The sequence below is a fragment of the Phoenix dactylifera genome, chromosome 17, assembly GCF_009389715.1.
Source record: "Phoenix dactylifera cultivar Barhee BC4 chromosome 17, palm_55x_up_171113_PBpolish2nd_filt_p, whole genome shotgun sequence".
Taxonomy (NCBI): Eukaryota; Viridiplantae; Streptophyta; class Magnoliopsida; order Arecales; family Arecaceae; genus Phoenix; species Phoenix dactylifera.
The window spans coordinates 12351780-12368398 of record NC_052408.1 but is presented as its reverse complement, the minus strand read 5'-3'; positions in this window follow the sequence as shown (position 1 = coordinate 12368398).

Below are 16619 nucleotides of genomic sequence, written 5' to 3'. Positions count from 1 at the left end.
TGATGCTGTGGAGACGTGGAGTGGCCTCTATAGAGGCATTTTGCAATTGCCCGCAGCAGGTTGTGATGGTCATCTCTGAACCGAATGAACCCCCATGGGTCCTGTGTGGGGTCTATGCCAGCACGGATTACCGCACTAGGAGACTTCTTTGGGGTGAGCTGTCTCGGTTGTTGTCCCAGGGGGTGCCGACGATGGTGGTGGGTGACTTCAACTGTATCCTTGCCCCCTCTGAGAAACGTGGAGGCAGAACTTATTCGGATTCGGTGGACAGGAGGGAGTTTCGGGAGTTTATGAATGGGGCTGGCTTAGTGGATCTCGGGTTCACTGGGCCGCGCTTCACCTGGTGCAACAATCAGACTGGTCGCTCGAGGGTGTGGGAGCGGCTTGATAGGGCCATTGCCTCCCCGGATTGGATTCAGCGGTTCCCTTCCTATCAGGTTAGTCATCTTGCTCGGATTGCCTCAGATCACTGTCCTATTCTGATTTCTACAGTTTCGAGCTCCAGCTACCACAGCCCTTTTCGTTTTGAGAAGCTGTGGTTGTCTTACCCCCAATCTTGGGGAATAGTCAGAGAGGCTTGGGCCATGCCAGTTCAGGGTGATGCCATGCAGAGGGTGTCGCGGAGGCTGGAGCTCACCAAGCGTCGTCTTCGAAGATGGAACCGGGAGGTAGTGGGTAACATATTCCGGAGACTAGAGGAGGTGGAGGGCAGGATTGCAGATCTTCAGGGGAGGGAGGACTATGGTGGGGAGTTGGAGGAGGGTGAGATGTCGGATTTGCGACGCTATTTGGCATCCCATCATTCCTTGCTACATCAACAGGAGACAATTTGGAGGCAGAAGTCGAGGGTCCAGTGGGTCAAGGAGGGGGATCGGAACACTAGCTTTTTCCATCGATCGACGGTCATCAGGAGGCAAAGGAATATGATTCGATCGTTGAGGGTTGGGACGGGCCAGTGGGTGGTGGAGGACTCTGCAGTGAGACAGGTGTTGTTAGAGTTTTTCAGATCCAGGTGGACGGAGGTAGATGGGCTCTATGTATCGGATCAGCTTCCCAGGCCGGCAGTCCGTGTTGAGGAGTCAGAGAATGCAGCATTGATCCAGCCAGTTTCAGATAAAGAAGTGCAGGAGGCAGTGTGGTCCCTGGGGGAGGACAAGGCTCCAGGTCCGGATGGATTTCCGCCGTTCTTTTTTCGTAGATATTGGAGCATCATTCGGAGGTCAGTTGTGGAGGCTCTGCAGTTATACTTCGCTCGGGCGGTGATGGCGGATGCCTGGCAGGCTACTTATATAACCTTGGTCCCGAAGCGTCAGGATGCGGCGGAGCCGGGTCATTACAGGCCCATTAGTTTGTGCACCTCTTTGTACAAGGTAGTAGCGAAGATCATGGTTGGGAGAATGAGGGCCTTGTTGCCTAGCTTGATTAGTATGGAGCAGGGGGCGTTTGTGGGGGGGGAGGAGCATTTCCGATAATATATTGCTAGCCCAGGAGATGATGGGAGATCTACAGCGCGCATCGAGGAGGCGTTGTTTGATGGCTGTGAAACTGGATATGGAGCGTGCTTACGACCGGATTCGTTGGGACTTCCTCAGGTGTGCTTTGGAGAGCTTTGGTTTCCATCAGATCTGGATTGACTGGGTCCTGGGCTGTGTGCAAGGGCCTAGTTTCTCCATCTTGGTCAATGGTACGCCATCTCCCTTCTTCAGAGCTACTATGGGGCTTCGCCAGGGATGTCCTCTTTCCCCATACTTATTCATTATTTGCTCTGATGTTCTCTCTCGTTGGCTACATGCTGCTTGTGAGGACCAGGGGCTGGCCGCCTATAGTCCAGCCCCTGGCGCCCGGCCCATTTCTCATTTGTTGTTTGCAGACGATTGCCTTCTGCTTGCTAGGGCGAGACCTAGTGAGGCCTGCACCTTCCAGAGAGTGCTGTCGGAGTACTGTGAGGCGTCGGGCCAGAGGATTAATCTCCAAAAGTCAGCCATATTCTTCAGTCCGAGCACGGAGCGGAGGGTGCGATGGGAGATCAGGGTGATTTTGGGGATGCAGGAGCAGGAGGGGGCACTAGATTACCTGGGAGTTCCCATTACTGGGAGGAGGTTGCGGGTGGCGGAGTGTTCCACACTGGTGTAGAGAGTACAGAGTAGGCTTGAGGGTTGGAGGGCCTCATCCCTCTCTATGATGGGCAGGCTGACGCTGGTCAGGTCAGTGCTATGCTCCATGCCGGTTTACATTATGGCCCACACAGTTGTGCCGAAGACAGTGCTGGTAGGGATTGAGCGGCTGATGCGGAGCTTCCTGTGGGGCTCTTTGGGGAGGGGCCATGGAGTTCATCTAGTGGCCTGGGAGAGAGTCTGCACGCCTTTGAGTGAGGGTGGCCTAGGGGTACAGTCTCTCCTGGCTAGGCGTGAGGCACTCTTGGCGAGGCGTGCTGTGCAGCTTGTTCTGGAGCCACATGGTCTATGGAGTCAGGTCATGTCAGCGAGATATGGTCCAGCAGGCTTAGTGGGCCAGGTGAGGGGTAGCCGGAGGAGTTCCTTTATGTGGCGGGAGATTGGGAGGTATCTGCCTATGGCTCAGGCACACTCCAGGTGGTTGACTGGCGATGGCAGGTCCATTGATGTTATGGAGGACCCATGGGTGGATGCTCTCCCGCTGAGCTTGTGGCCGACGATGATTGGAGTTGAGTTAGCTGTGGGACTCCGGGTATGTGACCTCCTCGTGCCAGGCGAGAGGGAGTGGGATGAGGACAGACTGGGTCAGTTATTTGGGGAGCACCTAGTGGAGCGCGTTCGGGCTCTTCCCATCCCGGGGTCAGCTGGTCCGGATGTCAGGGTCTGGAGTACCACTTGTAGGACCAGAGTCAGTGTTGGTGATGTTTCTCGGGTTCTTCAGCAGGAGTCTGAGCTGAGTAGGGACTGTGGTTGGGTATGGAGGTTTGGCCTACACCAGAGGGTGGCACTGTTCCTCTGGAAGGTGGCCTGGGATCGCCTGCCGACTAGTTCAGAGTTGAGTCGACGGGGGGTCGGCATTTCCCCCTTGTGCACGCTCTGTGAGGTGGACGAGTCAGTGGATCATGTACTCTTCCAGTGTGGCTGGGCGAGGAGGACTTGGAGGCTGTCTGGGTTCTCGGAGGGTGTCTAGAGCCGGAGGGACGGCTTCCTGGAGGAGGTTCGGGGCTGGTCTAGATCCCCACCGATGCGATGTTTGGCCGTTAGAGCGGCATGTACAGCTTACCAGATTTGGTTGGCCAGAAATGGCCGTATTTTTGGTGATATCAGTCTGTCCCCGTGGTTTGTGATGGAGCGGGCTCGGGCGCAGGCAGCGGAGTTCCTCCATGTTGACTCAGTCCTTGGACCTATGATAGCTCGGGACATCTGGGGCCCCCACTCTGCTTCGGCAGCTCCTCATGTGGTGTTTTTCACCTGGGAGCCCCCACCCCCGAGCTTCCTCAAGGTCAATTTTGATGCCTCAGTCCAGGATGGCGGCAGGAGGGGAGGTGCTGGGTTTGTCATCAGGGGCCCGGATTCCCGCTTGGTGGCAGCAGGAGGCTGTCAGATCTTCGACATCTCAGTTCCAGGGGCAGAGCTGCGGGCAGCTTGGATGGGGTTGCGATATGCGCGATCCGTTTTGCGGGCGAGCTCCATCATCCTGGAGGGAGACTCGGCCACTGTGATCAGTTGGGTCCGGAAGGGCCCGTATAGCGATAGGGCAGTTCACCCACTGCTCCGGGATATATGGTTGATGGTGAGGGGGGGGTGCTCTTTCGAGCTGGGCATGTATATCAGGAGGCCAATGGTGCGGCAGACTGGGTGGCGGCGTTTGTTGCGTGCCACTCAGGCGGCTCACTATGGGTCGGTGAGGGTGATTTACCTGGTGCTATCCGGGAGATTTTGTATGCTGACTCTTCTAGGTGCATTTGTACCCGAATAGTATGAATCATCGGTTTTAGCAAAAAAAAAAAAAAAGGACAAAAGACTAGAGATAACAGTGCGCGCGCGCTGGTTGGTTGCTGGTGCCCTCCCCGCCCTTGTTTTCCTTCACCTATTCTTCCTCAACCTCAACGTAAAACCCTCCACCATGGTAGTATCCAAAGAAGTCATTGCTGCTCCTTCCCTGCAATGTAGAGGATTCAGCCTTCTCATTGGCATCTTAACTCGTGCCGACCTCTGCATCTGCCGCCGCTTCCATCAATCGTGCACAGAACCGAGCAAAAGAAGTGGGGCAATGCCTCATGCTACTTCGGTGGCATCTTCTTCGGCCATAGTAGTGCTGATTATGGGCTGGGCTTCGGGTCTAAACTCTATTCTTTCTTAATCGGACTTCAGGCCGAGCCTATATAAAATCTGATATTTTATGTACCAAGCCCGGCCCATGATTTGCTTTAGGCCACAGAGCTCAGCGAAGCTTGGCCAAATCCGACGGCTGGCGGCGATGAGCACGGGAGAAAGAGACCAAAACAAGGCACCCCTGTTTCAGATGAAATTCTGGCGATTTGCTAGCCCAAATCAACATGAACAATGGTTAGAAGGCCAAGAAAGACAAAGAAGAAGACGTAAAATACTCACCTCGGTCCAGCGAGGTGGTCCGGCGGCTTTTTCGATAAAGATCTAAGGAAGAGATTCGAACAGAAAACTTGAAATCGACGGTATTGTCTCGGGTGTTCGTCGATAGAGCTCAAAGGAGGAGGAGGCCTTAAATAGACCAAATCCCAGTCCTATCCAGGTGGTGATCAAACCAGTGCTAGATTCTTGGCGCCTGGCGAAATCGGGGAGGAAGAAGAGTCTTTGGAGTCTCCCTCTCGTCACAGCAGACTCGCATTGGAATGCTAGGCCAGGCCCACTAACCCAAAGGTAGTGGGCTCGCATGAGCTTATTCCAGCGACGGTGGCCATCCACTAACTTGGGAGAGCGAGAGAATGAACCAGTGGTTGCATGTGCTGAAGTTTTTCAACGTGACCAAGGAGATAATAATAGTTCTGGGACTTCGCTGTAACTTGATAATAATGGAGCTGATCACTTGTATACAGTGATGCTTTCTTTTGTAACTGCAACATGAAAATTTTTCAGTTTTTTTCCCCTTCCTATTTCAGAATGCTCTCCACATTTATATTTGAGTGCGAACTACAAAGAAGAGAAAAAAACAGTATAACCCCTGGCTTTCCGTCTCTATATTTTCCATTCAACTTCTGATCTACTTTCCTCTAACAACCATCAACCATCAATAGGTCTCCTAAGAGACGCCGAGAACAAATGGATCGGAATGGAGCTTGATCTCTGAGAGGTCATTTGCAAGAATCGCTCAAATACTTCCACTATGCTCGGTTCCAATCAATTTGTGCCTCTTGGCCTAGATATTGCCTTTAGTTTTCTGAATTTGGGCTTGCATTGGCAATATCAACCTAATTATACTCTATTTTTCGATGCCAGATGAATTGAAGGATCGAAAGTGCCAGTCCAACCCAACCCAAACCTGACATTTAGCTTCCTTACCCGTCAAATATCACTCAACGAGAATTTGGGCACGCATAAACTTTATTTTAACTAGGTCCGAGTTTTAACTCCAGCAATATGATTTATAGCCCAACCTAACCCAACGCAGCCCAAGTGCCCAACTTATGCCGGATAACTTTATTCAACGAATTAGATGCAGTTGGATAAGAATTGGGTTGGGCAAAGGTTGGATAATTTATAAAATATCAAATTGGGTGCGATAGGTGGGTTCATTACCCGACCCAATCCATCCAACTTCGCGCATGCCGATATTCAGTTTCCTGCGAAGAGCACTCTTGCCGACTCTCTTCTCCATTTGTCGCTATTGCTACGCTTAATTCCAGACAACATATGCAAGCAGGAGGTTAATTTAAATTTAGTTCCAAGTAGAAAGCCTATTCAAGGTAATTTGGGCTGAAGTTGCAACTGATTCTTAATAAAAAATTGCAGCCTTACCTCTCATGTATAAAGAGGCAGTTCTTATATTTCATCCCCCGACATCCGGCTCGATTAATCTTATCATTGCGCCAAAGCCTGTCCTCAAAGAAGCATAACATAAATATCCGACCTAAGTATATCAGTTTGGATGTACCAACTAGGGTCCTCCGCTCTACCAACTGAGCTAAGGTTGGTTTGTAGCTTTTTTCTGGTAGAAATTAATGGAGAAGTGTTTTTTGGTAGAAAAAATGGTAATATTTCTGGTGCACTTGCGTAGAGCTGGACTTTCAGCCAAATTTACCCCCAAACATATCCCATCATCCCATGCCCACGTAAAGCATTGCCTCTGGACCTCACTTTTCCTCTTGAACTCAACATTGCATACACAGATGAATAGATGACATAAAATGACTGAACTGGAGGACAAATCTAGTGCCCACATGGAAGTTTTCTTGCTTGGTTTCCAAGAATTTAATGGAAGGTTGGAAGAGATGGCAGAATGAAGCAAACCAACACAATAAAAACCTTTACTGCTATTTCTTAATGGAAATCAAATGTGGACTGTCCATGAGCAGAGAATAAATGCATCGCTATCAGCACTGGAATTTTAACTTTGAGCTAACCAACAATATTTATAGTGGCAGTAACCTCAGATTTACTAGATCTACCAACTTAGGAATGTAAGATTTGTTTCTGTTGTCAATCATGGTCTTTGAACTAGAATTATCAAAATGTGGCACAGCCCGAGAATAAAAGCCACCAATTATTAGATGGTAAAGAAGCAAAAGCAACATAAATGACTAGTTGGAGTGAACAGAGGTAACAAGATAGTGCAGGCTCATGGGAATCTGCTTCATTGGTGCTATATTGCTTAATTGGTTATTTTTGCAAATTGCAATGCATTTTCATTTTTTTTTTTTTTTGGCCCTGTGGGTGTAAATCGTATTGTTGCACATTTTCATCTCTTATTCTTGATTTTTTAGTCTCTTTCTTGCTTCTCATGCTAATGAATGATGCTAGATTGTCTTTTCCTAAGATCAGGTAGTGTCATGCCCCGAATCCAACATCTGAGTCTAGAATGCGACACGGCCGCACATTCTCTAAAGCAGAGCCCTAGAGAATATGTTAGGCTTAAAAATTTATCACAACTTCAATATCCGTGACCCAAAATGATCTCATTTTATAACAGATAACACAATTATTCCAATTACAAAATTTAATCATCTAGTCAGTATCAGTGACGCTCTATCTAATCATCTCCTCCACCTATGATTTCAACCATAGCCATATACTATACAACATGCAACTATGAAAAAGAGAAAGAGAAAAAGAAAGAGGGTTGTGAGCTTTACAGCCTAATAAGAATTCCAAACTGCTACACCATAAGTAATAAGAAAATAATCAATTAATAATGCTAGAAAAATATTGTATCAATAGTCAAAAAAACTCATAAATAACTTGCACATAAATTCTCATTATTATCTTTTCAAAAAGCCCATAAAGACATATATATATATATATATATATCTCATATATCACCAGTCGTTCAACAATAATTTTTATGTCACGTTATTCATTTCTCATTAACTTGATGCCCAGGTTTCTTATCAATTTTTCTTTTTCTTTGGATTTAAAATAACCAAAATCATGACCTAGCTCGAGGCTAATACCGTATCACATTGTAGCACATGATGGCTATCCAACCCACGTTATAGCTTGTGGTGGCTTTATAACCCAGCTCGAGACTGATATGATGTATAAGCCCGTGGTGGCTTCATGACCCATCTCGAGGCTGATATCACGCGTAAGCCCGTGATGGCTTTATGACCCATGTCGAAGCTGATACCATGCGTAAGCCTGTAGTGGCTATCCAACCCACGTTATAGCCCGTAGTGGTTTTCCATGTGTCAGCGAGGTTAGTCCAAATCATATCTTATCCCTCTGATTTATCTGATGCTCTTGTCAAATCAATTATCACTTATACAATCAATTTTTCTCAAAGTCAAGATATCTTTGTTCATATAATCATGTTCTCAACATCTGATATGTATAATAACCACATAAATATATTTGTACTAGAAATCATATGAAAGTATATCGTCACATGCCAAACCGATATAAATCTCATGATGCAAATCCAGCGATACAAACCAATAAATATGTATGTGTGTGTGTGTATATATATATATAGTGATTCAAGTATGGAGATTCTTACATCTATCGCAATCCAATGCAGCTACAACGTTACCAATCCATACCTAACATGTCCAGTCAATTTAATATCATTATAACACCAACTTATCTTGTATCAGTCACTCACCATATTAATAAATTAATTATTCAGTAATCACTTAATTTTTCTAATATTACCTTTATTCTCTATTCTCCTCTAATTGAAAATTAAACTAGAAGGTTAGGGCCTTACCTCAATTTAGAAATTCGAGTATAAGATCTCGTTGGGATTCTTTCTGCCTGGATGACTCGAAGTCTTCTTCTCCACTATATCGTGCCACAGGCATGGTGGCCTTGGGCTTGGCCTCTTCGGGCCGGCCAACAAGCCTAAAGGTTGGGTTGGGCGCTGTCAGGCTCGTCTTAGCCACTTTGGCACGACTCACGAGCCCTAAAAATTAGGGTTATTACATGTAGAGATATGCAAAAGTTGCCATTATAGACACTTTAGAATTCTTGATGCTACTTGGCAGCCTACATCAGACGTTAGCTCAAGGTGTTAATTAGGTGGCTGCTGTCAATGCGTGTCAAGCAAGAAATATTATTTTAATTGCACAGGCGGCTGCATAATTAATCTTTGATTGGAAAGCACAAACTATGCATACATGTCTTTATTTACATGCATGGATTACTCCTACCCTCTGTTAGATTTTTATTAAATAATGATTAAAAGTTTTCATACTTAAAATATATATATTATATATATATATGTTAATAAGGGAGTTTGGCTTGGTGGTTGGTGTGTTGTTTGGGTGGGGATGAGATAACAAGTTCGATTCCCATTCCCAACTTTTTATTTCTATTACGTAAAGCTTGGTTTTCTTGTGCTCGTTGGGATGTTCCCTCCTGCTTGTCCGAGCCGAGGTTCTCTGCAGCCGAGCTAGGCATGTGCTTGTCCGAGCCGAGGTTCTCTGCAGCCGAGCTGTGCCTGTGCTTGTCCGAGCGAAGGTTCTTTGCGCATGTGCTTGTGCTCGCTGGGCCCTGCCCCTGCTCGTCCGAGGTTCTGTGTGCCTGTGCTCGTCCGACCCACCTCAACTGAAGCGCAAAGAGCCGAGGCCGAGGTCGGACCACAGGTGTGATGAGCCCAGAGGAGCCGAGGTCGGACAACGGGTACGATGAGCCAAGAGGTGCGTGGGCCGTGCCTCGCACCCATAGCACGAGGAGCCACGTCGCTTCCTCGTTAGCACCTCTTCGCAACCAACCTCGCATCCGCTGGCCATACTCCCAGTGTTTTTTCAAACTTTCTTACCGGTTTTGACCGTTGGATCGGTTTTGGGTCGCGTCTGTCCCGAAGAAGTCTATAAATAGACCTCTTCGGATTAGACAGGATATATATAAAAAATTGAAAACAGAGAACTTCTATTCTTCCTGTTTGCTGTTTTTCTTTCAATCAACGGGCTTGCTGCATACTGATTCTGGGTTCGAAGGCTTCTTTGATCCGTGCAAATCATTGAGGCAGAAGGAACAGTGCGAGAGGCTGTTGTATCTCAGGAGTAGAACGCCATCTAAGCCTAGTGCACTGTAAGGCGGCGAAATCTACTTCAAGAAAAGTGACCAACATACCACGCCTCAGCATCTCGGGTTCCATTTTTCCACTTTCTCTATTTATTTTCTGCAAGCCTATTTCTGCCTATTATTTGTTAAAGTAGAGTATTATAGATTTAAAATTTTCTGGGACAGTATTTATTCCCAACATTCTTGAAGTAGATTTCTTCATACATATAATAGGCTAGTACTTAGAGTTACTCCAATGGCCAATGCAAGTGACCCGGTTCCTCCTGAAAAATTTAATGGAAATAACTTTAAACGTTGGAGACAGAAGATGGAAATCTTCTTAACCACACTTGGGTTATTTTCCATAATCTTTGACTCTCCTCCAAATGAGGAAGAGAATGAACCAGCTAGAACTTGTAATTTGGAGGAATTTAAGAAGAAAGACTACCTATGTAGGGGAAGGATTCTGTCCTATCTTACTGATCCCCTTTTTGATGTCTACTGCACTTTTAAAACCTCCAAGGAGATTTGGGATGATCTTAATAAGAAATATGGTATCCAAGATGCCGGAATGGACAAGTATGCTGCTAGTCAATTCCTGTCTTATAAGATGGTTGACACCAAGCCCGTAGTTGATCAAGCCCATGAGTTAACAGTGATTTATCATGAATTAGGCTTAAGGGGAATGGGTATAACTGAGAGCCTTCAAGTTGCTTGTACCATTGACAAGCTCCCACCTCCTTGGAAAGACTTTGGGTTATCCCTGAAACATAAAACCGAGGATATGACAATGAAAACTCTATTGTCTGCCATTAGGATCCAAGAACAACACCTTGAGAAAGATAATGAGCAACTCATGAATCCTGAGCTTCTAACCAAGGTGAACTTTGTAGAAGGCCAAAATAAGACCCATAAGTTCAAGAACTCCAAATTTGAAAAGGGTGGACCTAGAAACAAAAGAAAACATATGAAGCCAAAACATCATATCAATAAGAATGATCGGAAGCCGATTTGCTACAATTGTGGGAAACTCGGTCATATGGCTCGAGTATGCCGGATGAAGAAGAAGAAGTATCAGAACTATGAACATGCGCCTTCTCAACCTGCAAATCCACAAACCAACATGGTGCTATCCAGTACTGGTCCTACTAGTACTGATGATCGGTATGTAACTTTAAGTCCAGAATTAAATTTGGCAATTTGCTCTACCGATTGGTTAGTGGGATACAGGTGCGAATGTTCATATGTGTACTGATCATACCCTTTTTACTACTTATCAGGTCCGGAGCGGCCTAACAGTAACTATGGGAAACTCCACCTCGGCACGAGTGCTTGGAACTGGAAAAGTACTTCTAAGGCTTACGTCTGGGAATGTGCTTACACTATTTAATGTATACCATGTGCCCGATGGAAGGAGGAATCTGATCAGTGGATCTCTTCTAAATAGAAGTGGTTATTCTTTGTTATTTCAATCTAAGAAAGTGATTATAACAAAGAATGGAACATTTGTAGGCAAAGGCTATGAGTGTGATGGCTTGTATGTAATAAATAATGTATCTTTGGATTTTTCTTCTGATAACAATAATAAAATTGTGCTTTCAATATGTTCTTCATCTCTTTGGCATGCTAGATTAGGACATGTGAATAATAATACTATTAAAAGAATGATTAGCTCTGGTTTATTGCCTAATGTTTCATTAAATGAAAAGGAAAGGTGCCAAATTTGTGTTCAATCTAAACAACCTAGAAAACCATTTAAAATAGTAAATAGAAATTCAACTTTATTAGAATTAATACATTCAGATGTATGTGATCTAAATGGAACTTTGACTAAAGGGGGTAGAAGGTATTTCATTACCTTCATAGATGATTATTCTAAGTATTGTCAAGTTTATTTAATGAAATCTAAAGATGAAGCATTTGAGATGTTCAAGACTTACAAATCTTTAGTAGAAAATCAACTTGACAAGAGAATAAAGATTCTCAGGTCAGATAGAGGAGGAGAATACACCTCTAATGACTTGAATGAATTCTGTAGAGTTAATGAAATTCTACATGAAGTTACACCTCCCTATTCACCTCAGTCTAATGGAGGGGCTGAAAGGAAAAATAGGACTCTGCAAGATATGGTAAGATCTTTGCTTGCCAACTCAGGTTTACCTGAGGTTTGATGGGGGGAAGCAATGCTTACTGCATGTTTCCTGCTTAATAGGGTTCTATTTAAAGGTTCTAATAAATTTCCTTATGAACTTTGGAAAGGAAGAAAACCTAACCTAAATTTTGTAAAAGTTTGGGGTAGTTTGGCTAAGGTTAATATTCCTTTAATCAAGAAAAGAAAATTAGGACCTAATACTTTTGATGCTGTGTTTCTTGGTTATTCTCTTAATAGCGTTACTTATAGGTTCTTAGTCATTAGTTCTGATATTAATGGCATAGATAAGAATACTATAATTGAATCTAAAGATGCTTCTTTCTTTGAAGACATTTTTCCATTTAAGGATAAAATAGAAAAGCATTTAATAGATAGATCTAATGATGCATCTTGTAGTTCGCCATCTAATTCTCTAATTATTCCTAATAATGAAAATGAAAATGAACTTAATGATATTAATGAACTTGGTAAAGGAAAAAGAATTAGGAAAAAGAAAGATTTTGGATCTGATTTCTGTATCTTTATGGTTGAAGATGATCCTAAAACTTATAAAGATGCTATGAACTCATTAGATTCTATGTTTTGGAAGGAAGCTATTAATAGTGAAATGAATTCACTTATGACTAATAAAACATGGTTTTTAACTGACTTACCACCTGGTAGTAAGGCTATAGGTTGTAAATGGATATTTAAGAAGAAATTAAGACCTGATGGTTCTATTGAAAAATACAAAGCAAGATTAGTTGCTAAGGATTTTTCTCAGAAAGAGGGTATTGACTACTTTGATACATATTCTCCTGTAATTAGAATAACCACAATTCATACTTTAATTGCACTGGCTTCAATCCATAATTTGATAATTCATCAAATGGATGTCAAGACTGCCTTCCTTCATGGTGATTTAGAGGAAGAGATCTATATGGATCAGCCAGAGGGATATGTGGCTCAAGGACAGGAAAGAAAAGTTTGTAGGTTAGTCAAATCCCTCTATGGTTTAAAACAAGCTCCTAAGCAATGGCATAGGAAATTTGATAAAATAATTGTTTCTTATGGCTTTAAAGCAAATGAATCAGATAAGTGCTTATATTCAAAGTTAGAAAATGATTCATGTATTATCTTGTGTTTATATGTTGATGATATTTTAATTTTTGGTACTGATATGAATATGGTGACTGATATCAAAACTTTCTTATCTAATAATTTTGATATGAAAGATTTTGGTCAGGCAGAGGTAATTCTTGGTAACAGGATTACCAGAATACCTGATGGTATAATCTTTGATCAATCACAATATATTGAGAAAATATTGAAGAAATTTGATAAGTACAACTGTAAACCAGTGAGTACACCTTATGAGCATGGTTTGAACTTGAAGTGCAATAAAGGTGATCCAGTGGCCCAAGAGAAATTTGCTCAAATTATTGGGACACTGATGTATGTTGCAAATACAAGTAGACCTGACATTTCTTATGCTATAGGAAAGCTCAGTAGGTTTAATAGTTGCCCTAGTCTTAGTCACTGGGAAGCACTGGATAGAGTACTTAGATACTTGAGAGGTACCATGTATTATGGTTTACATTAATCAAGATTTCCCACTGTACTTGAAGGATACAGTGATGCTAGTTGGATCACTGATTCAGTGAACCGAAAAGGAACTAGTGGATACATATTCATGTTGGGTGGTGCAGCTGTTGCTTGGAGATCATCCAAACAAACTGTGATCACAAGATCCACTATGGAGGCTGAGATTGTAGCCTTAGATTCTGCAAGTCAAGAAGCAGAATGGTTTAAGAATCTTATGTCTGAAATACCTATTATGGAAAAGCCTATACCTGCTATCTCTTTGTTATGTGATAATGAAGCTGCAATTAATACTTGTAGAAATACTGAGTATAACAAGAGAAACAGAAGACACATTAGTGTGAGACATAAGACTATTAGATACCTAATTAAAAATGGTATCATAACTTTGGAATTTGTTGGATCTAAAGATAACCTAGCAGATCCTTTAACTAAAGGACTGGCTAGAAGCAAAGTCATAGAAACATCAAAGGGGATGGGACTGAAACCCATAAGGAATCATTGACAATAGCAACCCAACCTATTCTGACTGGAGATCCCAAGATGAAAGGTTCAACGGGAAAAAACAAGTTGTTTAATGATTAGTTAGCACTATAATAAAATGACTTTATGTCATTTGGTCTCTCCCTGTGATGTGAGTGCTAAATACAGCAGAGGTATACGGAAGAGTTTAAAACTCTGAATGAGTCCGAGTTTTATGGCAAGGTGCTGTGCTGCGAGCACCCTTGGAGGACTCACCTATGTGAGTGTGACTGTGTGGCCGCAGTCTATGGGGATAAGGGTTTAACCCCTAGAGCACTCATGAAACTGAGATATTGGTGCATAAGGCCAGAAAAAGCACCACCTATAATGAACCCAGTATTTGCATTTGTCATGGGTGAAGTATATAGAAATCTGAACCAAAGGATTTGGTTCAAAGCTTTTTAGCTACCACTATACCTTTCAGATGAAAATATACTTTCACTAGGTAAATGTTCAAAGCCGCAAGCTACCTTTATTGAAGTCGTGACATAAACAAGCCCGATTTGACTATTTTTTATTTTTGAAAACATTTTAATCAGGTGGGGGAATGTTAGATTTTTATTAAATAATGATTAAAAGTTTTCATACTTAAAATATATATTATATATATATATATATGTTAATAAGGGAGTTTGGCTTGGTGGTTGGTGTGTTGTTTGGGTGGGGATGAGATAACAAGTTCGATTCCCATTCCCTCCTTTTATTTCTATTACGTAAAGCTTGGTTTTCTTGTGCTCGTTGGGATGTTCCCTCCTTGTCCGAGCCGAGCTCGGTTCTCTTATGCTCGTTGGGCCTGTGCTTGTCCAAGCCGAGGTTCTCTGCAGCCGAGCTGGGCATGTGCTTGTCCGAGCCGAGGTTCTCTGCAGCCGAGCTGTGCCTGTGCTTGTCCGAGCGAAGGTTCTTTGCGCATGTGCTTGTGCTCGCTGGGGCCCTGCCCCTGCTCGTCCGAGGTTCTGTGTGCCTGTGCTCGTCCGACCCACCTCAACTGAAGCGCAAAGAGCCGAGGCCGAGGTCGGACCACAGGTGTGATGAGCCCAGAGGAGCCGAGGTCGGACAACGGGTACGATGAGCCAAGAGGTGCGTGGGCCGTGCCTCGCACCCATAGCACGAGGAGCCACGTCGCTTCCTCGTTAGCACCTCTTCGCAACCAACCTCGCATCCGCTGGCCATACTCCCAGTGTTTTTTCAAACTTTCTTACCGGTTTTGACCGTTGGATCGGTTTTGGGTCGCGTCTGTCCCGAAGAAGTCTATAAATAGACCTCTTCGGATTAGACAGGATATATATAAAAAATTGAAAACAGAGAACTTCTATTCTTCCTGTTTGCTGTTTTTCTTTCAATCAACGGACTTGCTGCATACTGATTCTGGGTTCGAAGGCTTCTTTGATCCGTGCAAATCATTGAGGCAGAAGGAACAGTGCGAGAGGCTGTTGTATCTCAGGAGTAGAACGCCATCTAAGCCTAGTGCACTGTAAGGCGGCGAAATCTACTTCAAGGAAAGTGACCAACATACCACGCCTCAGCATCTCGGGTTCCATTTTTCCACTTTCTCTATTTATTTTCTGCAAGCCTATTTCTGCCTATTATTTGTTAAAGTAGAGTATTATAGATTTAAAATTTTCTGGGACAGTATTTATTCCCAACACCCTCAATTAACACATTAGATTGTTAATTGGCAGATATATTGTCGGATTGTCATACACATTTACATAACTTTAGTTTTAAATTATATACAATAACAAAACTAGATATTACATTCTTAAGTTGGAAGATTTAGCAAATTTTAGACTCCAAAGTCATTATGATCTGACATCAATTCTAACCAGTTACATGTCTTAACGCTTTCTTGCATACATTGTCGGATTGTCGAGCGCACTTAAATATCTTTAATTTTAAATCATATAAGACGACAGAAACAAATAATATATTCCTAAGTTGGAAGATCTAGTAAATCTGAGACTTCACTATCATGCTTTGACATTAATTTGCTCTAGCTAGTCGTCTATGTGGCTTTTACTTCCCCGTCATCTAATAACTGATGGCATGCATTATTTGATTGTCATACACACTTAAATAGCTTTAGCTTTAAATCGTATATGACAACAAAAATAGATGTATATTGAAGCCTAAGTTGGAAGATCCACTAATCTGAGACTCCACCGTCATGCTTTGACATCAGTTCACTCCAACTAGTTATTTATATGGCTTTTGTTTTCTTATCGTCTATCAATTAGTGGCATACATTATCTGATTGCCGCATGCATTTAAATAACTTCGCTTTTAAATCACATACAACAATACAAAAAAATATGACATTCCTTAGTTGGAAATCTGGTAAATCTGTCAATTGAAATCTCCTTGGTTGGATGTAGATTAAAAATACTCAGAGCTAATAGTTTTACTCTGATCATGGAGAGTCCAACCTTTGACTTCCCCTCAGCAGTATTGGAGCAAGTTATTATTCTTTGTATTACTTCATTATTCATCTATTCCAAGCCTTTAACAAATTCTTGGAAACAATACAAAAAAAAAATAAAATCAAAGTGCCATTGGATTGTCTTCCACTTTGCTTTTTTATCATCCAATTCATACGTAAGTGCAATATTAAGCTGAAGAGGAAAGTTTAGGTGCAAAGGAGACACAACATATGGATCTAGAACATGATTGGGAACAAGTTAATCTGCTAGTATGTCTAGCTCTGTTTCTCAGAA